At 39.1% G+C, this 23,431-nt stretch overlaps 1 protein-coding gene across 2 annotated transcripts in view; it reads right to left on the bottom strand.

Moving 5' to 3' along the window:
* LOC103174629 (paralemmin-2) overlaps positions 1-5,292 on the bottom strand; it is a 29,612-nt gene extending 24,320 nt beyond the window's left edge. The window contains exon 1 of one of the 2 annotated variants that reach the window (XM_007887100.2): positions 5,187-5,292. The gene's annotated coding sequence lies outside the window, so the exon portion shown is untranslated. Of the gene's footprint in view, positions 1-411; positions 709-5,186 lie in introns of those variants that run through there. The other variant, XM_007887101.2, reaches the window with a different exon arrangement.
* Positions 5,293-23,431: the final 18,139 nt, after the last annotated feature.

Genomic DNA, 23,431 nt, shown 5'->3' with positions numbered 1-23,431 from the left:
CAGTAAAATGCCACTGATCCAAACTTCTCAAGTCACCTTGCTCAAAGCCATAAATACATTATAAATACAATACTTATTTTGTGCTTATATTACGATCGTATTTCTGTATGATCGTTGGCGACAAACATTAGTCTTGGGCTCCTCATGCAAAACGTGAAACACAGCTGTAAGTTCTTAATGCTGACATAGCAACAAGATTAAAGGCATTACAAGATTAGCGCAAGACATAAATAACAATGCTCATGTTTTTTTCTTTATCTACCTTGCTTAGATTTAAATAAGCAATTTGTGATGCCAGCCTTTACAAAAGTATATTTTTAATGCCTCAATTGAAAAGCTATAGACCTCAGAACATGTGGAGCCAAAAGAAGAAAAACACCTGCATCAGGAAACAAATGCATTTGTTCTTACCTTTGCTCTTAATGCTGCAGATCAGTTGAGGGATCCTTTGGAAGAGGTGAAGGAAATTGTCTCCTCTTGGTAAATAAAAAATGTATTCTTTGTTGTGATCCCAGGCTTTAAAATGCTTCAAAACTCCTAACCAACATGGAGTTTAGTCCAGGCCACTGGCTGGTTGGTCCATTTTACTTTCATCAATGAACAATGTATTAGGTTATTTACAAATATCCTCGAATCTTTTAAGCAACTTGACCGAACTCCCTACCATTCCAGGCTGCACAAATCAATGGCCAAATTCGTCCCGGTATTTCGTCTCAGATTCAAACTTGCTTTGCTTTGGCTCGACAGCTGTTTCCTACTGCATCTTACGCAGTGGCAGTCGGATGCAATTAGCAAATGACTTTTCTCGGAAATTAGATTCAAATGCTTTGGCGTCATGTCAATCAGCTTGTTTGCTCTCGCCCTGGGTTGTGTGTATTTTATAAACTAGTAGCAGCAGATGAATGACATAGTGAATTATATAGCATGTTTCTGAACACTTGCAATTGGTATTACTGCTCCCTCCCATTTACCTGCTACTGTTTATTTATTCCATTTTTCTCTCCAATGTTTTGTCGTTTTCTTTGGAACTGAAATCGTTTGAGATTAAAAAAGAGGGCTTTAGTTGTGAAAAGACCAGGCCTAAGGATTCAATCACGTGTCTGGCTAAGCAACACATTTTAAGGAAAACATTTTCGTGGTATTTAAGCTAACAATAATAACATTCTTGTCTTGAATATAGCATCACCCAATTGAACTCTCACAGGTGTAAAACACTTGCCAGTTCAGTTTTGTACTAAATTTCCTGTTTAAAACACACTATATGAATAAACTACCTAAATATGTTTACAATAATAATCCCTAGCATTTGATATAGCACATTTCGCATCAAAAGGACATCAATTCAGACATTGTTATACAATTGAACATGCAATTCTTGTAAGATATTGGAAACTGGAAATAGTTTGATATGTAGAGCTTATAACAAATAATAATCCTTGCATTTGATATAGTGCTTTTCACGTCTTCTAGACATCTCAGAGCGCTTCACAGGATATACTATAAAGTGAATTTTTATGTATATTTGCGGGCAAAACGCTTCCATGTTTTACACGTTTATTACACAGATTTACTACAATTTATAGTGTATGACTGTCTTTATCCTACTCCCGGTGATTGTATTTACAGTATGAGTGCTCTGGTCTACAAAGGCACTGATAATGGCAAAGTTAAGAAATGGAATGCTTGATATCACCATTAATATCTCCAAGGAAAGAGATAATGAACAAGGTACTAAATGAACAAGAGAACTCTGTTTGACGAGAGCTGGGTTTTCTTGGCTAAGTAATCAGGCTGCATGCTTGTTTAAAACAATACAGAATAGTATCAAGGTCATGGTCAAGGCCACATCTTACAGTCGAATATTAACAAAGCCGGAGCTAACATTGTACATCTCAATACAGAGAGAGATAAAGGGCTTCACAGCATTCCAAGTTTGTTTTATAAACCACGGTTTATTTATGAAATGTGCCTTTACATCTAAATTCACTTTATATGAAGTTTTAAAAACATCAGCTTTACATCTAAAAAAACAAAGATCTGGATGATGAGCGGATTATATGAACGCTGGCAATTACTGATCCCAACCTTGAGTTGCAAAGCTTTCCAACAATTTTCTGGGTGATTCTAAACTTTTGCAAGTTCTATCCTGCCCAATCTTATATTAATTTTCTGATCTCTTTAGCTGTCGTGTACCGTAAAGCCTTGGCCTGGTAGGAGGGCAGCAAACATTCTGTTTCCATGTTGCCGCCAATGCCACACTGTAAATGGTCAGTGGGGGTCTTTTCTATGCCTCTTCCCGTCGCTAACAGCTCAGCCCCACGCCCGGACTTAGAATCGCACAATCTAAGCTGCCACTCCAGTGCAAATGCTGGGATTGGACTGCATTGCCAGATTAGATGAGGTCCTGTCTGCCTGTTTAGATGGGTTGGTCCCATGGCACTAACCAAAGAGAAAATGAAGTTTCTCCCAGTCTCCCAGCTAATAATCCCCCAAATAAAATTGATCATTCGCTTCACGGCTGTTTGTGGGATATTGCTGGGTTCAAATTCCCTGCGGCATTCACCAAAAAACAGTCACTACTATCCTGTGAAGTGCCTCCAGATATAAGTAATAATATTTGATATAGCGCCTTATCATGTCTTCGATACGTCTCAAAGAATTGTCTCAAAGGATATACTGCAAAGTCGATTGACTGTGCGTTTTGTGGGCAAAAATGAAAGGCGCTGTGTGAAATGCAAGGATTATTTATGAGGAATACTAAGAGACTGCAAAAAAACTGATTTATGGCTGGTGTGTTGCTTTCCAGGTTTCGCAGGTTCCTAAAATAATAGAATGAAACTGCCAGACAACAGTCTCATCAGAATGTACTTCAAGCTCTTTCAGTTACAATGCTAACACCCTCAGTTTCTTCATCTGTTGCTTTTCTTTGATGTTGAATAAATAACCCCCAAAAGATTTTAAAGTAATTGGGTCCAAAGAAAGTAGGACATGATTAAAAGCTAGGCAGTCTAATAAGCCTGCCCTCTTCACAGAATATTTATTACTATTTATACATGTTTCACCCACAAAATGTACAGTCAATTCACTTTACGGTATATTCTGTGAAGTACTTTGAGACATCTTGAAGATGTGATAAGGTGCTAAATCAAATGCAAGGATTATTATTACCTTCAGTCTAACCCAATGATCGTGACTGAATGCCAACCCAACTCAGTTTCTCACCTCTAAGTTAGAATTTTATGGGTTCAAACCCCAGCGCCTTGGGATATCCTCCCGACGTGAAAGGCCCTATACAAATGTAATTTTGTTGTCGTCGTCAGGAGCTCATTGTAATCATTTGTCAACACTACAGGCACAGCATTGATACAGAATTATTTCCCTGTGAGCTAAGTGTAAGTAAAGCACAATTCTGTTGCTTTGTGCTGAAGGAGTTTTATCATCAGTTGTAAAATCATGTGGAAATTTGCCTCAGTGTACTTATAAATCAACTCCCTCCTATTCCCTTAATTTCCACACTGTCTCTGTACAATGCTTTGAGATTACCTTTTGTGAAAGGTGCTGTATAAGTAGAAGTTGTTGTAATTAATTTGATAACTATGTTATTGAATGCCCCGCTCTCCCTAGAGAGCTGACGGGTGAACAGATGTCCAGTTTAAGAACCACAAACTTTCCTTCGGATTTGTAACAATGATCTCACTAGTTCAGAATGTGCATTTCGAACGGCTCGACCTGATATATACCCACTATTCAGAGTCTGAGACAGGTTGCAGCTATGAGTCAAATGTTAGACATGCCATATCATTCAGTGTGTGCAAGCCAGTTGCTCATGCTGCATAACCCAAATGCATTACATTAAAGTGTGACATTCGCACCTTTGGTCTAATTACTAGAATTAGGACCTGATGCCATCAGCTCCTCATTATTTTTCCCCATTTCAGTTTGGTTATGTGATCACTGCCACTTTCTGACTCATATTTTCCTCTGCCAATGGTACTGTGTAACTTTTTCCACCTTGGCATAACATTTCAAACTAAATGCTTCTCCTTTGTGGAGAGGACTTCTATTAAGTTTCCAAAAAGGAAATGATCAGCAGACATATAGACTCGAGGCATCAGAAGTAATGTGCTATGGACTGTTTGTTAAGAATGTTCTGAAGATAATTTGTTTTTAGTACTGAATTCTCCCGGCAGAGTGCCATCTGACCAATAGAGCTTGAATGCTTAGTAAGCAGTGACTAAAGACATGCTTTAGGTGTGCCGTATTCCGTAAACTATAATTTGAAGAGATCCACCTCAATAATAATAAAAAAATAACAGGAGCAGAAAGAAATCCATCATATTGAAAAGTAAACCGAAGTTCAATAAACTATTATAACCAGACTTCAAAATAATAAATGATTCCATCGAATGTACATCTGATTTTTCAGAAGTTACTTTCTAAATATATAAAATTAAATCGAGAATATCTGTAGTTCTGTTTAAGAGGAGATCCTAACATCTCAATAGCATTTGTATGAAGTATTTCCTGAAAATATCAGCCTAAATGCTATGCAGTGATGCATTTCATAGGGATCTGCATTATGCTTTTTTTAAAATAAATACAGAAATCTTATAGAGGATTCTTATAGAGAAACAAAATGTTAGCAAATTGAATTGGAAAACTGTCGCTGTTTTGTGTGCAGTGTAATTTGTGCTGAGATCACAGCTCTGTACTTGTGAAGAGATCTTTGGTGCAGAATGTGTTGAAGGACGTTTGGATCAATATTGACAGGAGCTCCCTGAAACAAAATGCTGAGAGTTTCAAATGCCACGTAAGCACTTATTTGTTTTCGAGAGTAAATTTGTAGAAATATACTGAATGCCTGCTGTGTCAGTGATCCCTGAAATTACAGCAGAATTGATGAACTGACTGAAATTGTATTAAAAATTCCAAAGTACAAAGCCCTTAAACACAATGATGAGCATTAGCCCTGCAGTTATATTAATCAAAGTCTTTTCCATGTTCAGTTTTCATGAGACTGCAGAATTCTTACCAACTTTATCCGAAAATCACTGTGGGAGTCTGACAACCTGACAGTACAATTACACCCAAAAATTGAACAGGTTCAGGAAACAACGCAAATAGGCAGTACGATAACAAAGTTGGGAATAATCATCATTCCAATAAAGGCTAGTAATTGATCTCACCTTTAATGCAAAATGGAGATGCAATCTGCCCCACCAGTTGTTGCAGTGAAGTGGTCAGTCCAGTAGTTGCCTGAGACTTCAACTTTTAGGGCTGGTATGTGTGGCAATGGATCATACCATAAATTCTTCAGGTTACAGGCTGGCACAGGAAAGCACTTGACAGAATAACGGAAACTACTACTTTAAGCCAATGGTAAAAGCACTGCAAGCATGCAGTCATACTGCAGAAATAAACCCCTGGTCAACATTTGGGCTCTTATCTGTGCAAACTGCTCCTGTTGTATTTAAAGAGGCATTGCGCTGGAGTTCACTTTGATGGTTGCCTGTTGCTCCATAAACTTTCTTGTTGTACACAAGGAAACCAGTAGCTTGTCCGTAGCGTCCTGCAGAATAACTTTGGGCCATACAGAATGCGACATATCACAGTTTAACTATAAATAGACAGCTAAACAGAATATAAATATTTCTAAATTGAATTTTCCTTTATTAAGCAAAAAAAACAAAGGAAGCAGGCCTGCCTAGCTTGTGTTAATAATAATAATAATCCTTGCATTTGATATAGCACTTTTCACGTCGGGAGGACGTCCCAAAGCACTTCACAGAACACACTGTAACGTGAATTGACTGTATATTTGTGGGCGAACGCGGCAGCCAATTGCGCACAGCAGTGTCCCACAAACACTCGTAGATTGAAAATGACCAATTTATTATTGTTTTTGTTTTTTGGAGGGATTATTATTAGGCTCTGTGTGGAGTAAGGAACCTTGCCCAAGGTTTCGCCCTGCCTGGAATTGAACTCAGGTCTCTCGCTTGCAAACCGAGTGCTCTAATCACTGAGCTACAGGACTCCACTAAGACCTGTTGAAGGAAGAGCTCTTACAGCTGACAAGGTTTTATCAAAAAGCAAGTTAAGATTGAGTTTCACTTGGCATCAGTGAGCTTAAGAACGGCAAAGATTGTAACGAATCAAGGGAAAGAGGGCCGAGGAATATTCTGCCTGAAAGCACGTGGGTGGGGATATTGCAGTTGAAGAGGAATGGACCATAATTGCAGAGGGCAGTCAGGGACACTCTCTGAGTCGATTTAGTATTTCTATTACCATGCACATCACAATCAATTACATTTTTGCTACGTTCGTCCAGGTCCCGAAATGTTGTCCGTGTGAAATGAAATAATGACAGAGGTTTCTCAAAGCCATGCCTTGGCAAGTGTTCTACTATAACAAACAGCAGCAGGAGAGCAACCTCTGAAAGCAGGAACCCCGTTGTTCCCGTCTCCTGTGCAATAATTACTGTTATTTTAAAATGGACATATTTACAGCGGTGGGCCTGTTATTTGACTTTCCTGTTTAGTTTCTGCCGTACTCTGTAGATTTTTGATTTGTTTGCGCAAATTTAAGAATTGCAGACTGCAGGTAGACAACAGTACTCCTTGGATTTAACTGAGCACCTTTCACCCTACAACAACAAAATTACATTTATAGAGCAAAGAGCGACTTTCACGTTGGGAGGATGTCCCGAGGCGCTGGACGGTCAGGGATCAGGACCCGAGCATGGGGGATGGGTGGGGTAGGGGTGAGGGAAGGCAGAGAGGTGGGAGGGCAACCGAAGACACGATCGAAGAGGAGGGTCTTAAGACCGGCCTTGAAGGAGGCGAGGGAGGAAGTGAGGTGAAGACACTGTGGGATAGAGTTCCAGAGTGTGGGGGCAGAGAAGCTGAAAGCCCGGACACCGATGGGAGGGTGGTCGGGCGGGAGACATGGAGCAGGCCAGAGCCCACTGAATGGAGGGAGTGGGCAAGTTGGTAGGGAGTCAGCAGGTCAGAGAGGTAGGAGGGGGCAAGGCCATGGATGTGGCCAGTGGCTTTGGGCGAGGGTGGGAATGATGGGGTCACGGAGCCTGGTGCGCGAGAGTACACGAGCTGCAGAGTTTTGGATGATCTGCAGCTTGTGAAGGGAAGAGTTCCTGGTGAAGGAAACTGTCAAGTCGATGAGGAGGGAGTTTCCATAATTGAGTGAATGCGAGGGTGAGGATTTTGGCAGCCTGAAGGGTGAGGTGGTGGCAGAGTCTAGCAATGTTGCGGAGATGGTGGTAGGCAGTACTGGTCATGGTGCGGATGTGGGGGAGAAAGGACAGTTCAGAGTCAAACAAGACACCCAGGTTCCTGACTGGCTTAGTCAGATTAGTCAGGCTTAGCACATTGCAAAACACTTCAGTGGATTTTATTGTGAAGTGTATTGTGGTTTCATCCAAGGGACAGTGCTTCCAACCATGCAGTAGTATCCTAAGCATTGTATTGGACTGTCAGCCTGGACTGTATGAGTTTAAAGTCCTGATGTAGGACTTGAACCCACAACTTTCTGAGTCAGAGGCAAGAGTGCTCCCAACTGAGCCCGCTGACGACTTTATTAATCACTTGTGAAGTGCTGGTGATGCACATGTCTATGTTGGTGTCTAATTTCCGTTCTTGCACCTAGCGTGTAGTGAACCTCTCCTCAGTAGAGTTGCATGTATGTCACTCGTGATTCCTTACTTGAAGATACAGCACTGACAATGACTCCAGAATGATGTCTTTAACAGCTCCATGTCAGATTCTCACCCTCCATGTTTTTGTGCATTTGTCAGCACTTAGACACGTTGCTTATCTCATATTAGATTCCACTATTCAGACAGCCTGTAATATATTTATTACATTTCGCCCACAAACTATACACAGTCGATTCACATTGCAATATGTCCTATGAAGCGCTTTGAGACATCTCGAAGACGTGATAAGGCACCGTAATGCAAGGAATATTATTATATTCAATGCCACATGGACATTTTCTGTTGGTGACACCTCTTTGGGTTCATTCTCCATTGGTATTCAAAATAACAAACAGAAAATCCGATTTATTGAAACACAGCGGAACACACTTTAAGCATAAACCAGAAATTAAAATTATGGGAAGTGCTGGGAAAACAAAGGGTGGGACATACAGTCTTCTTAGACTTCCTGGCGAAGGAAACTGTCAAACAAAGGAAAGGAACCCTTGGATCCAAAAATAACATTTGCAGAACAAGGAAAATGTGAGATACAGGACCATAAATAGTTGATAAATCAAACGTGACCAACTTCAAAGAGAGGACAGATCGCAAGGATTGCCATAAAGCATTTCAATGACATGAAAGGTGAACCAAAGACAAGCTAAACAAATGTTCTCAAAGGTACAAGCTTCCAAACACAGCTGACCAGCTGACTGTGTAGACAAGGACAAAGGTTAGCTGCCCAGTTTGAAGCACCTTGATGGAGAAAAAGGTCCTTGGTTATTGTCAATATTGTCAAATTACCTAAGCATTTGGTTGATCAGGTTCAACAGGAACTTTGGATTTTGTCTTCTGAGAGGATTTGGATAATTATTGTATTGCCAAAGAAAAGGATATATTTAATGCAGGCTTTGCTTTTCCCAGGATCCATTGAGAGGCCTATTAGTTAGATGTGTGTGTATGTATGTGTGTGTGTGTCTATAGGAGATTTCATTACTTTATCATAAAGTCGCTAAATTCAACACCTGAGTAAATTTGCACCTTTGGAGTTAACTTACATCACATGTTGCAATTGGACTCAATCCAATCTGTTTGGTGGGACACTGCTGTGCGCAATTGGCTGCCACGTTTCACCCATAAAATATACAGTCAATTCACTTTACAGTATATTCTGTGAAGCACTTTGAGACATCTCAAAGATGTGATAAGGCACTACATCAAATGCAAGGATTATTATTATTCACATTGCTACATTTATCTCTTTCCTTTCATTAAAAAATGGACTGACTAAAGCTGCCCACAAATACATCTCAGATGAAATGACACCTTCCCTATCCTTAAGAGGTAAAGCATATTCAGTGTCCCACGGGTAAATGGTTAAAATCCTTGGCATTCCCAAGATCCCAAACGGTTCCAATTGCTGGTGGCAGAGATGACTTGCTGAGTGCAGAAGTGATTCAATGCTGTTGTTATGGCTACACATACAACCAACTGCAATTTGAGCTTCCCCCTGTCTCCCCAGCAGGTGTTTTTTTTTTAGGGACGCAAAAATCAACTTATTGCAAATCTTGAGCCACTTATATACCAGAACGGGTTCTATCAAATCTTCCCCAGGCTTCTCTTGAATAGACGTGCATTATTAAAACTGACCTTTAAAAAATGTATGTTCCAATTAAAGACTGGATTGTGTCACTTTTCACTGGTAGCTGAGCTGGTAAAAGAGTCTGTCCACTGCGGAGATAAGCCATGCAGCCCTGAAGGTTCAAGGCTGATCTTGGCTGGGAACAAATTGGCCCCAGTGCCCCCAAGCTAGGCAACTGAAAATACATGAGTATTATCCGGTGATCTTGTACTTGAAAGCATGCAGGTGTGTATACAAGGCTGTAATAGACCCCACAGATGGTGTCCACTGACAGACACTCTGCAGGCTTACAGTCATTGCACTTTACAATACATCCTGTAAAGTGCTTTGGGACGGAGAAGGCGATTTACCAAAAGTAAGAGTTGTTATCATTATTACAAATGAAGAATGGCCACTGGGAGCCATTGAAGACTTGACCTTTGTAAGTGTTGATCACCTTTAGATAACCCTTTGTGGGAAATATTATTATTTATTCTGGCAAAAATAGTTATTTACAGAAAGTCAATGCAGGCCCACATTCTGTTGTGATGTGTTGAGTGACAATTCAAAACAAACTGCAGTACGTGTGAATATCTATAATCGACTGCCACAAGGGAAATAATTTATTTATTATGGCCTTTTTATTATCTTATCAAACATTCTTATTTATGGTTGTCCATGTAAGTACAAGACCTGAACAGGTAACTTACATCTGAATTAACAACAGTGTGTGAGTCCACAGCTGCGTGGCAGCTTCAATATTTGTGGGCGAAACACGGCAGCCAATTGAGCACAGCAGTGTCCCACAAACAGTCGTGGATTCAGTGATCAACTTATTATTATTTTTTTTGAAGGATTATTATCCCTGGAAGAGCGATCTGCCAATCGACTAACAACCGGGTTCCTACTTACCGATAGGTAACAAAGGCATGTGGAGTAAGAAAACTTGCCTAATATACTTAGCCAAATACAGCAACATTAACAATTGGTGTCATATTCAATCCAATTATAAGCATAGAAGAAACAACAGGATGCTCAATTTAAAAATAATCATCACATGCGTATTCTGAATTTTCTGACAATAAAAAATAATTTCTACAAGTAAGTGATTTAGAGTTCCACTTTTCAGAGACTTCGCCCACAAATATACAATCAATTCACTTTACAGTCTATTCTGCGAAGCGCTTTGAGACGTCGAGAAGACGTGAAAAGCGCTATATCAAATGCAGGATTAGTATTATTAGTATTACTTGGGTATCAACAAAGTTCAGAGAGTTTTGCATATGTTTAAAGCACAACAAATTTGGCCTCATTGCCAGGTCCACTGGGTATTAAGCTAAACCATCTGATCGTTAGATACAACAACTGCATTTTTAATACACTTCAACAAACACGTGGACATTATGAGAATTTTGTTCACACACAGAATAGTTAGGATATTGAATGCCCTGCTGGGTTGAAGCAGAATCAATATTAACTTGGAAAGGAAATCCAATAAACATCTATAAAGGAATGAACTACAGGAGTATGGGGAAAAGGCAGGTGACTGGAATTTAAAGTTTTGCTCTTTAAAAGAAGCAGCACAGGCATGATGGGCTGGATGACCTTCTTCTAGGCTGCTGTGAATTTCTATGGTTCTAAACTCAAAACAAGACTAGTGATCCCTAAACGAAATGGGTTAACAAATGGTATACCAAACAAAACGTCCCAGAGGTCCTGCTTCATCCAGCAGGAGTCAGAGATGGTGGTGTTGGAGTATGAAGTGCAACTATATCCAGCTTACCCAGTTCTAGAACCAGGAACAAGCCTGGAGAAGACACTGGACATTATATCCAACAAGAAGTTGCATTTATATAGGGGCCCTCACATAGGGTAGCTTCCCAGAGCGCAAATATAAAAAGTTAATAAGACAAATATAAGAGGTCCAGAAGAGATTCAGTTAATTAGTTAGAAAAAATAAAGTTGGACTTCAGTAATAAGAAACGCCATCAAACGCAAATCTAACATCCATAATTCTGTTTTGTGGCAGTGCTACATTACTTCCTACCAATAATATTCTCTATAGGTCTCAGTATGAGATTTTGTCACAAGCTCCTATCTTATATAATACTCTTTCCATGGTTACTCTACATACTATACTGGACACAGTTCAAGCACCACATTTGCGCACAACAGCAGATAGATTCAGTCAATTACACCTACACAATGTACCCCATCATCATCTCCCAAGCACTCAGCTACCACAGAGGAAGTTGACTACTAGTGCAGCAAGGTGAATTGCAGAGACCTGGAGACATTTTATATAAAGTGGCTTCATTTGTATTCATTAGAATGGCACATAAGTGGGGTTTTCTCTATATCAGTGTGTCATAAAAGCCCATTACTTTCACAAATTGGGCATTAAGTAATACCTTCAAAAATACATTTCCCTAACAACGTTGAATTTTGTCAGGAGTGGGAGTTTCATTACAATTGGGAGAAAAATGATAGGAGAGATGTCACAAAAGGCTTTGTGAAACTTATATAAGCGATACTTTTTTTCTCCCTAAAATCGGAAGTTAATTTCAATTAAATTACCACTGAGCAGTTGTCTATTTGTCTGAGAGTGGACAGCAAAATTCTTCTGTTCACTTCTAATTATGCACTTGAAATGAGTCCCTGTACAACCCATGGGCTGGAGATGTTAATATTTCTGCTAGAAATTCAGACATCACTTCTAAATAATTATTTAATTTGACAGAAGAGTATTTGAGTTTTTATTTCCATTTCTAACAATGAACACAACTTAAAGGTCTCATGACAGCAGAGGAAGCTATAGACATGGAGTATCTGTAACAGTGAACAAGTGGGACTGACCTGCACTGTCCACCAGTGAGTCTGTGTATTTCCTCACTTAAGCCTATCATTTTTAAAACTGTGCTAAATTCGGAGGGAGACAATAGTCTGGTTTGACCCTTTGAGCCAAATTCAAAATGTGGGTGTCGCCATGTCACTTTCTGCATAACCTGAGAGCTGTCGGCTGCAAGTTGTTAATCGTGACATATTTCCTTGAAAGCTTCCAAATCCCCTAAATGTTTGCAAAACAGTGGGAGCCACGAAGCTTTCAAAACACAACAATCACAAAGTCCTTTGCACAGGTTCTATAAACTCTTCTGATATTTGAGTTTGTTTTGAACGTGGGCAAATGCATTAAACCCGAGCAGGATTTGACCCTTATGGAACTGATGACTGGTAACATAGGGATGAATTTGACAGGAAAAGACTAGTGTGGTCCACATGGTTCCAAGTTAAAAAAAAATGTAAAATACAAAATAAAATAAATAATCCTGCATTCTATTGCTCATACCTCGCAATCGATATCTTCACCAACTAGTTATTTCTCACTTGAATTTGTTGACACAATCTGCCTTCTTAGGTGGTCTGTTCCACATATTCAGATGGCAAAGTCAGACCTTCTCACTTGCTTACTGTTCCCTAAATAAGTGTGTCAGTTTAGCCCCTGGTTACTTGAATGATATGTTTTAGTGGAGCGTTAGCAGAAGCAGCGCATTTAATTTTTCATCTCACAAAGCATTCTCACTTGGAAAAATATTTGGCCACTAGATGGCAATAAATTATAACTTAGGTCCCATAAAAACACATCACTGCTGCCCCCAAAACCTATTCATATGCAAAGCTTCACTCAAGGCTAAACAAGTGACCTTTAAAATATAACCAATAAATTGCTTTTATATGACCCTCCTCCCATGTGCAAATCTGTTTATTGCATATGAATCATCTATCAGTTCTATGTTAAGGTTGACTGAGATAACAGTCGGTTTCATTTGTCTTTCAATCCGCTGGTAATGTTTAATTGCTAACACAGTAGCACATTTCGCATGTAGTATAATTTGATTGGCTGTATTTTAGAATCGTTCCTTTTTATTTTGAGGTAGCACTGACATGATAGAAATGCTATCCTGTAATGACTGTTGCAAGGTAATCACATTCTGGGGAGAAGAAGGAGTCCCTTGTGAGCATCAAGCAGATCTTTATAGTTCATGACCAGAATATTTAATGATGGTGCTGTGCCTAGACTGTGGCATTAATACGATCCATATTAAAAAGCTCCAACTAAAGGCACCTCACAATACATTCCAGCTTTCTCCAACAAGCAGTCAGCACCCGCCTCAAATGAGCATCAGTTTACGTGCTGAATTTGAAATATATCAGCGATACTTCATACAAACATATTTTGTACTATCTCTGTGCCACTTTGATGATTGATAGTTCTAATGATATTAGCCGCATTAAACAAAATTATGCTCATTTAATTTTGTTGAAACAAAGGGTTCGAAACAATAGTCTACTGGAAACAAAGAACTTGGTGCATGAGTATGCATCCTTGGAATGTGATTAAGAATTCTAATTGCCCGGTAATTGTCTTAACAACAAAATACATTAGCATGTGCCATACGGATCGTGAACTGTTAACATACAATTGCTACGTTAAAGCACGCCACATACGGGAAGCAATGTATTGGACCGGTAGACCATTGTTTAAAATATTCTTCAATTAAAAAATAATAAAACATCACAAAACAGATGTTCTTCACAGGCTCTGAATAATGGGAGGTTTTGGTGAGGACAGAAGATGCTCTTGTGTCTGAAACCCATGGCTCACTCCTTGGTGATTGAACCACTTGCCACATTCATTTGTATTCTAAGGCAAAAGCAATTAAATGCTTCATTCATGCTTCATTTTAATTTTGCCAATAGCAGTTCTGTGACCTAGGAAATGGAATAAATGTTTAATCTCTCTCATATTTTAATTCCTCGATCATTTCAGTCTATGTTCATTGAAATTTTAAACTAAAATATGGCCAGTTAGAGTGCACAGAAATAAACATATTGAGTTTTCATGTTTTACCGATGGGTAGGTGTTCATTGTCCCTTGTTGTGTAGCTTGCAACAGATCTATCAATCATAGAAAAGTGCAAAAATTGCCACAGCCACCCAAATGATCTAACCTTAGCTCTTAACGTGCGATAACAATGTGATAGCATTGTTTGTACTTAGATGGTGCAATTCACAAGCTCCTTTAATCTACTCCTCTGATTATATGGTCAGCACTTGTAAAGGAGAAGTACAGCAGTATTTTTGGTGTAAACTAATCCCCTGCCTGTAAACATATCTCCTGACTTGTATTTTCATGATTCATATTCTTTGCAGTGAAGATTCTCCTCTGATACCTGGTTATTCCAATGTTGAACCAAGGTCCCATCTGCTTGTTCAAGCGGATGTTAAAGATCCCATAGCCTTATTTGAAAAGAGAAAGGATTTTCTCCAGGTTTCCTGGACAACAATCCCCTAAGTAAAATTGGTCATTCACTTCATGGTTGTTGTGTGCAAATTGGCTGCTGCATTTGCCCACACTTTAGAGTAAATCCTGTGAAGCGCTTTGAGATGTTTTGAAGATGTGCTAAGGCACTACATCAAAATGCATGTATTATAATATATTATGATTCAGTGAAGCTATCCTGACTATAGACACATCCCAGAGCAGTTTCATGGATTAATTGAGGGATAATTTGGACTAATCTGGATACTGATCCAGAAGTACCCAATTTGGGAATTTGGAATGAATTAAAAGAAACAAAGGAACAAATATAGTTATTTTCACTTTTCTTCTTCTCCAACAAAAATATTCAAATCCAAAGGAAGCATTTCCTGCATCTCTTTGCAGCTGATTTGTAAGGAGTGGCCTGGTGACAACAGATATCTGAAATGCAGTAGAAAATCACACGTCTGTGGAGGCTGATCCTGTGCCAGTGTAGTCCTACTTGTGCTGTGTTTATCCTTGTGACTGTTTGATTGCCGAACACACTGAAGTGTTGGTGTCATATCAATATTTAAATGATGTAAACCGTCAGCGAATCAGCCACTCACATATTTCCATTACCGCCAGTGCAAAAGACAAGGAAATTCAGACAGTACATTGGGTGACGTGTTGTCAAAGGCTTTTCTATCATTTTTTCCTCCACCTCCTGGAGGCAGAAACTCTTGCTTGATGTTTCGTTACCTTGTCCAAGAGAATATCCCTTATGTCTGTGGCAGGGCTGTGAATATCAGCAGAATATTTAACCAAGTTGGAGGGGGAAGGTGGGCGGGGGGTGGGTGCGAGGGGGAGCAATTGGCTTTCGAGCTCGGTGTCAAACCGCACTGCTGTTAAATGCTCCAAGACACTGCATACGTGGAGGATGCCATATAAATGCAAGTTGTTGTGAAAGTGTTCTTTGGTATGATATATATAAAAACAGTACTGCAGACCCACCTGGCTCAGGAATTTAACTACCGAGACTGCCACAGAGGACTGGCTCATTCTCATATTCGATTGCCAAACATATCAGCTTGGAATCAGTTCAGTTTAAATAGCCTTTCTTGACTATTTCATGTTGCTGTCTACTTCACTCTTTGAACCCCCGTGACACCTATGAGCAGATCTTGTGAAGCTGCTGAAGTTTTGTACAGAGTAAGGTTTTAGAGTAAGTACGTCTATACATTGTTGATTGCCCTGTGTGAGTCTGACCAACACTGAATGAAATCACCTCTACCTCCTATCATTCAAGGAGTCTATTCATTACAGCTTTAACACTCCTGACATATCATTATAAACCCAATGAAATTTCTCCCGCGGAGATAAATCGAGCCTCTGGTGTCATTTTCTTGTGCACAGACACCGGTTTATTAATCTGAGGCACACAGAAGAGTTGAAGATACTGCAAATGTATTCTTTAGCAATTGGCCGAGAAAGCCATTAAAAACTCCCACTTTGACACTGCAATTATATCTGATGTTGTTCTAGGAGGCAAAAGAGAAGCCAGATAGTTAGAGGAGGTGATAGCAGCTGTTAGCATTGTTACCATGGTGATTATTTACAGGGACAGCATCATCCCCCTCTCGTAACATATTGAAGCAGAGAAGAACTGATGCATTTCAATATTGCTTGGAATTTTGCAGCACGTGTCTGAAAGGGTTGAAAACTATCTTTTTTCATGAAGAACTTTCACCCTTCCTGGTGAAAATGATCTCTGTTACACCAGTTCGCACGTTCCACTTCCTGAACCAACCAGAAAATTTGACCTCTTGGATTGTGAATTTTGCGCTGACTTGGCAGTGAATTATAGGCCAATAATTCACTGGAGGAATAGATTTAAAAAGGAGTCTAACTGATGTAAAGATGGGTCTGGGGTAGATTCAAACCCAGCCCTTTGGAGGTAAAAGGTATCACTGTGCACTAACCTACTGCACCATCCTCAGGCAATGGATGCTTCTAGCAAAGTGCTGAATTAATTTTAGTTAAATGAAATTCGAGGACATACTGTGGTGAATTTCTCCTTGTAAATGCAATGCTAATCTTACAGTAGTGTTGACAAACTGTCTCAACTTATACTGAGCTGAGGAGATAGTCTGACGATGCTGGAATCCACTCTCATTTTATTTTAAATTTCAACTGAAATCGGATTATATTTTTAATTGTTCTCCATAAGGAGGAACGTGGAGCAGGGGGAGGGTGGGATAAATTTTCTGTTTGAATTGAATTTTCCTACCTTGCCTGTGTAGTTTGACTGAAAACATTGCTTTCATTTGTCAGTGGAGATATGAACGAGCAGATATTTATTTGTTCAAATTGTGCAGCTCAAAATTTTGGCTGAGAGTCACTCAACCAAGCAGGAGTTTCCAATATTGTATATGTAGTGCTGGTCCCAATACATTATTTGTTACGGTCACTTTTCCCCTCCATATGATTATCCCTCTTAACATGTTCCAATTATTCTCCAGTCAAACTGGAAGGCAGTGTAATGATTGCTAGGAGTGAGTATATTGTGCTTAAAAACTTGCTCCCAGTGAATATTATCTTATTTCTGTATAAGTATCATGATGATTTTCGGAGAAAAGTCAAAATATTTAACACTGAATATGCACCAGAACAAACAAAGGTTTATCATTTGGATTTCTCCAAAGAACACTCAATATCATCACTTGCAAATCGGATGACCATCTCTTTAGCAGTTCCCAAAAGTAATGTGACAAGTAACATAATCACATCAGGAAATGCACAGAGCAAGTTTGCAAACAGAGTTACAGCTTTAGCACAAAAAAAATGTATATTTTAAAGGTATTACAGATTCCAATACAAAATTGTGATTCTATATCAGTCTGGTTATCAAGAGCCAAACATTTCAAAGAACTGAGGATATTTTTTTGACAACACAGTATAAATCATGTACTCCCGGATTGTGCTTTATCCTTTCGATTATCAAATATAGCAAGTGTGGATGGTATGACATGATTTCCCCTGTGACCTATGGTTAGACTCGTGCTGTTCTAGTTTATCTGACAACGGTAGTGCTCTTTGCTGTGGTAGTTAACCATAGCCTTATCTATGAGCAATCATTTAAGACTATCCAATTTGGCTCTGCCTACTGGGGCTTTATCAGAGTGCAGCAATTGTAGAGGAGTTGAATACATTTTGCTGTTTCTTTATTTGTACAAATAAATATATAAATGATGTGAGCACAAGATTTTAGAGGTTAATCTCAGGCCAGAAGCAATGATCCAGCTGCAACCTAGCTGTCACTCCCAATAGGAGAGTAAAAGTAGGTCAGGAAAGGGGTGATGTCCTCAGAGAGAATAGCATTCACAATTGCCAGTAAGTCAAATTAGGCACTGAATCAAACGGGGAATAAAATATGATTTTTTTTAGCTGCAGTGCTAATTATTTTAATATCAAACATTATGCTGCAAATGTGAGAATCCAGATTTCTCTGAAAGCAAAGGAAACTGATCACGATGACATTATTTCACTCCATGGCTATTTGTGGGACATTGCTGTGAGCAAATTGGCTGCCAAGTTTCATCCACAAAACACATAGTCACTCCACTTTACAGTACATTCTGTGAAACACTTTGGGAAACCACCATGAAAGGAGCTATACCAAATATAAAGATGATTATTCTTCTTATTATAAATGGAAATACAATTTTTGCTCACCATCTACTAAAAGTGTTGCATTTATTGTTCAGGCAAATGTATTTATTTCTGATGCACAATGTGAAAATGTAGTTATATTTTTATTAATTGTATGAATGAGAAACGGACGATGGCAGAGCAAATAAAACCTGAAAACTAAAATGTTTAATAATTTACCTCCATAGACAGAGCGTGAATCTCCTGGTTGTCAGGCAGACGGTGATCTTGTCAAGCAGAGACCAACCACAGAGTCGACATGTGCACATGTTGAACTCCGGCATTAAGAAACCCACAATTTCCCATTTTCAGAGTGTTTACAAGTTCCCCACATGATTTTGTAGGAGTTTCAGATGGCCAATTAACAGATGCATTGTCAATTTAGCTCCGCCACTGTTAGGCGCTCTGGGACACTACCCTGCTTAAGGAGCGCGATGTAAATGCAAGTTGTTGTTGCTGCGGCATTGTAAATGACACAATGGTGCGAACTTAAGCTTCGTGGGGTTTGGGAAATACAACACATTTCTCAATCGGTCGCCCTGCAATTCAAGACTCCTACACAACATGGACTATTTACCTGTTCTTTTTTAAATGCTGCAAATTGACATGTTGTTTCTGGGAAAACTCCTCAAGTGCATTGTGACAGTTTCAAACCGTTTTTTAAAAGAGGAGCGAGCCATAGTTTTGGAACAACGCTTGCGGCTGTGACGGGGATGCAGGGAGGCTCTCAGTTTGGTTTCTTTCCCGCACCTTTTGGTGCAACAATCTGGTGTAGGAATTCTGCATTTAATCCGATTACGAGTAAAACACGTGACAGCCTGTTTATTCATGTAGCGCGCTTTGGGATTTTTCACGTGAGAGTGGAATTGGCAGTTGGACTAAATTACTCTGAGATGGGGCTCAGCTGATCGAGTTCATCTTATGGCAGCAATGAAATAGTTTGCTCCACAGCTATCTGTGGCTATTTTCCGACGGGTAGGAAATTGGATTTTTGTGCAGAAATCTGTTTTTTAACCCAAATCTGCACCAGTCCGAATCCTCCAGCCCACGCTTATTGGGAAAGAAAAATGTTTCCATATGGAGTTGAAATCCACCAATTTATTCAGCTATATAGTGGGAAATCAAACCTTCTCAGAAGTTAGCTGGATCATCTCCCATGACTAACGTTCTCCCATCTTCTGAAACATTTTAGCAGGGAGATCATCATAGCAATCTGTGGACACTGTTCCAGTCAATCCCACCATTCTCTCTTGGCTACCCTGAAAGCTAAAATGACCTTGAATGGTTTTTTTTTTGCCGCAGGGTCATTCCAAGTTCCTGGTGGGTATTGTACAATCATTGCTCGGAGCACAATGTTCATTTTTGCTGAGGATATGGTTGAAGCTTTCATAGTGCATCCTTCAGATTCAATTCATTCTCCCCAAAAGAATAGTGATTTTCAAGGTGGAAATTCTATGCTTTGTTGCAAGATTTCAAGAGCACAGGTTGAAATACAGGCATCTTTTGAAAAAAATCTCTGCTTTACATCACCTCAGGGACTCAGCTCTTTAAACATACGAGTAATATATGATAGACAGAAATTATTTGCGTACTTGCTAGTTAGGAATGAAGAATGTGGGTTTAAAAGATAATACAGATTGAGTTGATTGAATGTTCTGTGAGGTTTCCTGAGCTATTGGGACAATGGAACATTACTTAAAGAACACTGATCTGCACCATCAAATGCATCCGATTAGGATGGCATACACTAATTATGTTTAATTTGTTAAACTGCAGATACTGGGAAATTCTTCAAGTTTACATGGAAAATCAATCATTGTAATTTTTTAACAGGAAATTGATACTGAAAACCTGGCCCTTGGAGTTGCAGCTATTTTGAAGATTGAATCCATAAGGAGGCAACAGTGGATTAAACTTTCAAAATAGCCATAACCAGGTCTGAATGGCCTTTTCAAGGATTGCAAATGAAATGGCATGAATGCCCATCATTCCTAAATGCAATATGTTAACACAATAATAGTTCTGTAAGAGTGGTGATACACCTGTAATAAATAATATACATTTGAAACTTGTAACAAGCTAATTGAATGCTGTAGAACAGAAACTGTCGATTGATGAAGTGGTGAATTACGGCAATTTAAAGAGGAAATGGTTGAAATGTCAAACGTGTCAAGGCAATTTTCTGAGGCGATCCTGAGAGTGCTTGTGATGAATTATTTCAGGGGTAAAGCAGGTGGGAGGCGTGATATTCTGTTACGGCCAACACGATTTAGAGGATTTGCAGGAAGTATTGAAGAAGCTATCTGATATGAAAAGCACTAAGCTACTCCTTTGACAATGGGGCTCCTTAGTATATGATCAAAAGCTAAGGAGAGTTTCACATCCCAGAAAAGGCCAAATGTTTGGAGCAAACTACATGAAATATGTGCGTCAGATTCACAGTACAATAGGGGTTCCCTGGTGGTTTTCAAAAACAGTCCTTAATAACCTAAACTGGCCACTGTCTTCCATTCTACATTAAATACTTTTTATAATGCTTTCGTTACTGTAAACTAATGACTATAGAAAATGGTGAGTCGTATATATTTCATTAAGAAATGTTTGAATCTGAAGAGTTTATAGTGACCATAATATAGTAGGGATAGGTAAGCCCCAGTGTATTTCAGTGTAAATATCTCTTTGAAAAACAAAATTGTATGTTAAGGTCTTGTCCATACAATATCTCCTATATGGTTAAATCATCACACAGCCATATGAGACATATGATGAAGCTTAAAGTTCAAAGTGCCAGCAGCATCATTTTAAAACAGACGGCACAATCCATCCCAAAACAATCTGCAGTAAAAATAGAAGTCGCTGGGAACACACAGAAGATCAGGCAGCATCTATGGAGAGAGGAAAGTGAGTTAACGTTTCAGGTCGATGACTGTCCATCACATGACCTGCTGCTGGTTCCCAGAGACTTCTATCTTTATTTCAGATTTCCAGCATCTGCAGTATTTTGCCGTTTTTCCCCCAAAACAATCTGCTTCAGGTGACCACAATATGGAAAATGCAGATATTTCTAATTCAAGATTAATCATTTTTCATCTGAAACTAAATGCATCAGAATCTATATGAATTATTTCAACAAGGTATTTGGAGGCAGAAAGATAGCAGAAAAAATGGCTGTACAGAATTCACTTCCAGTTAAACGTCACAGAGAACCCATACTAAGAACTGAGAGGCATTTAACCACAAACCTCCCTCATGTAACGGCAACTTATGGAGAGATGATGATAAGAAAGAAAGACACGGGAAATACTTATGAAAACTGTCCAGTTTACACTGAAAATTGCCTTTGACTTATTTGGAGTAACATATTGGGGAGAAAAGTGTTACCAGTTTCAGAGGAAAAATATATCACACAGTGTTAATATTCTCAGTTAACTTTCAATCATTCGCTGTTTTATTATTTTTAAATATTCAGACAGACAGCAACACTGTCATGCTGGAAAACCTGTTACAGATCTTTAAAATGCCTTGGCTCCTAACTGACAGGAAATGCCTAAGGCTTTTTAGGCACAGTACGAAACCATTCCATAAATGCTCACACAATTGCAAAGTGTTTGAGTAGGTGGTTATTTTTACCATTGCAGCATTGTACTATATCTCCTGTAAGGGTATACTGGGAGTATAGGAATATGATGGGGGAGGGAAATAAATACAGTATTCCTAATGATATGGTTTCTCCCCCAAGCACTCAGATATCAAACTAGGGCCACTTTTTGTTTACGTACTGACCGAGTTGAGACAGCATTTTATCTTTCAATTGTACTTTCAAAATTAATTGTATGATAGTATCTGGTGAAGAAATATCAAATCTCTGCTGCTGGGGCCAAGAATAAACGCCTTCATCCTTTTTACTTTTTTAAGAAGAAAAAGACAATTTTTGAAATGTGCAATAATTTGTGCAGAAATTACATGGAGTTTGGGGGGGCAATGGGGGTTGTGAGGGCAAATCTCAAACCTGTTCTTAAGGGCAGTATTTAATGGCATATGGTAACCACATTTTCTGCCCAGCGGGGTAAACCACGTCTCAGTTACCTCCAGAAATAATTGAAGAACCGAATGGATCCAGGAATACCGCAAAGCAGACCACTCTATTAAGTATTAGAGGTCTCATTCTGAGATGATCAGAAGATGCTGTCAACAAAACCTTTCCCCTCAGTGTAGGTTGCAGCAGGTGTAAGTAACTTGAGGAATCTTTATGTAGGTGGATTAATGATTTCTGACCATCTGAGATGCGGATTGAATCTGCTGTGGTCCCATATTTTTCATTATTTACAGATTAGCAAGCGGGATCAGAACAAGGACAGTCTCCAAGCAGAATCACATTTAAACCCATAAAGCACATTTCAACCTACGTGTTTACAATTGAATTAGCAGAGGCAATGGAGCCAGAGATTTACATCTCTCAGAATACGTTGTAAATGTATTGAATAGTTTTTTTCTTTGTAGGGTCTGGAAGAAGCATCCAATGTGACAGTTGTTTGGCTGAGATGCTACGTCAAGTTCCTGTCTGCTTGGTCACTTAAGCCTTAGGGATCTTTCGGCACATTTTGAAAAGAGAATGGAGTTTCTCCCAGTGACCAAGCCAGCAATCCCCAGAAAAAAATGTGGTCGTTCACTTCATGGCAGTTTGTGGGGCATTGCTGTGTGCAAAAGCACCTTCAAATACAGTCACTCTTCCTTACAATAAACTCCATGAAGCACTTTGAGATGGTACAGCATGATTAATCAAGGATTATTTATTATTATTATTATTATTTCCGCACTGTAATAGAGCAGGTACTATAATATCAAGGGCAAATCAAACCCATTCACCACAACAGAAAGACTGGCATTTGTGTGGACATAAAAAGAAATGGGTCAGTTTAGAACAGCGATCAGATTAATGTTGGGGAGATATTTTTACGACAAAAGGTTCCACTTTCAGTTGCACTTCGTATAGAGTTGCTACAGCATCGGTTTTCCATTTCTTCATTGTAATATTGCTTTCTAATGTTGCTTATTTAAAAAATCCAATAAAACCATGTTTTTTAAAAGA

Source organism: Callorhinchus milii, unplaced genomic scaffold (genome assembly GCF_018977255.1).
Source record: "Callorhinchus milii isolate IMCB2004 unplaced genomic scaffold, IMCB_Cmil_1.0 Scaffold5, whole genome shotgun sequence".
Lineage (NCBI taxonomy): Eukaryota > Metazoa > Chordata > Chondrichthyes > Chimaeriformes > Callorhinchidae > Callorhinchus > Callorhinchus milii.
This window is presented reverse-complemented; position numbering and strand designations above follow the sequence as displayed.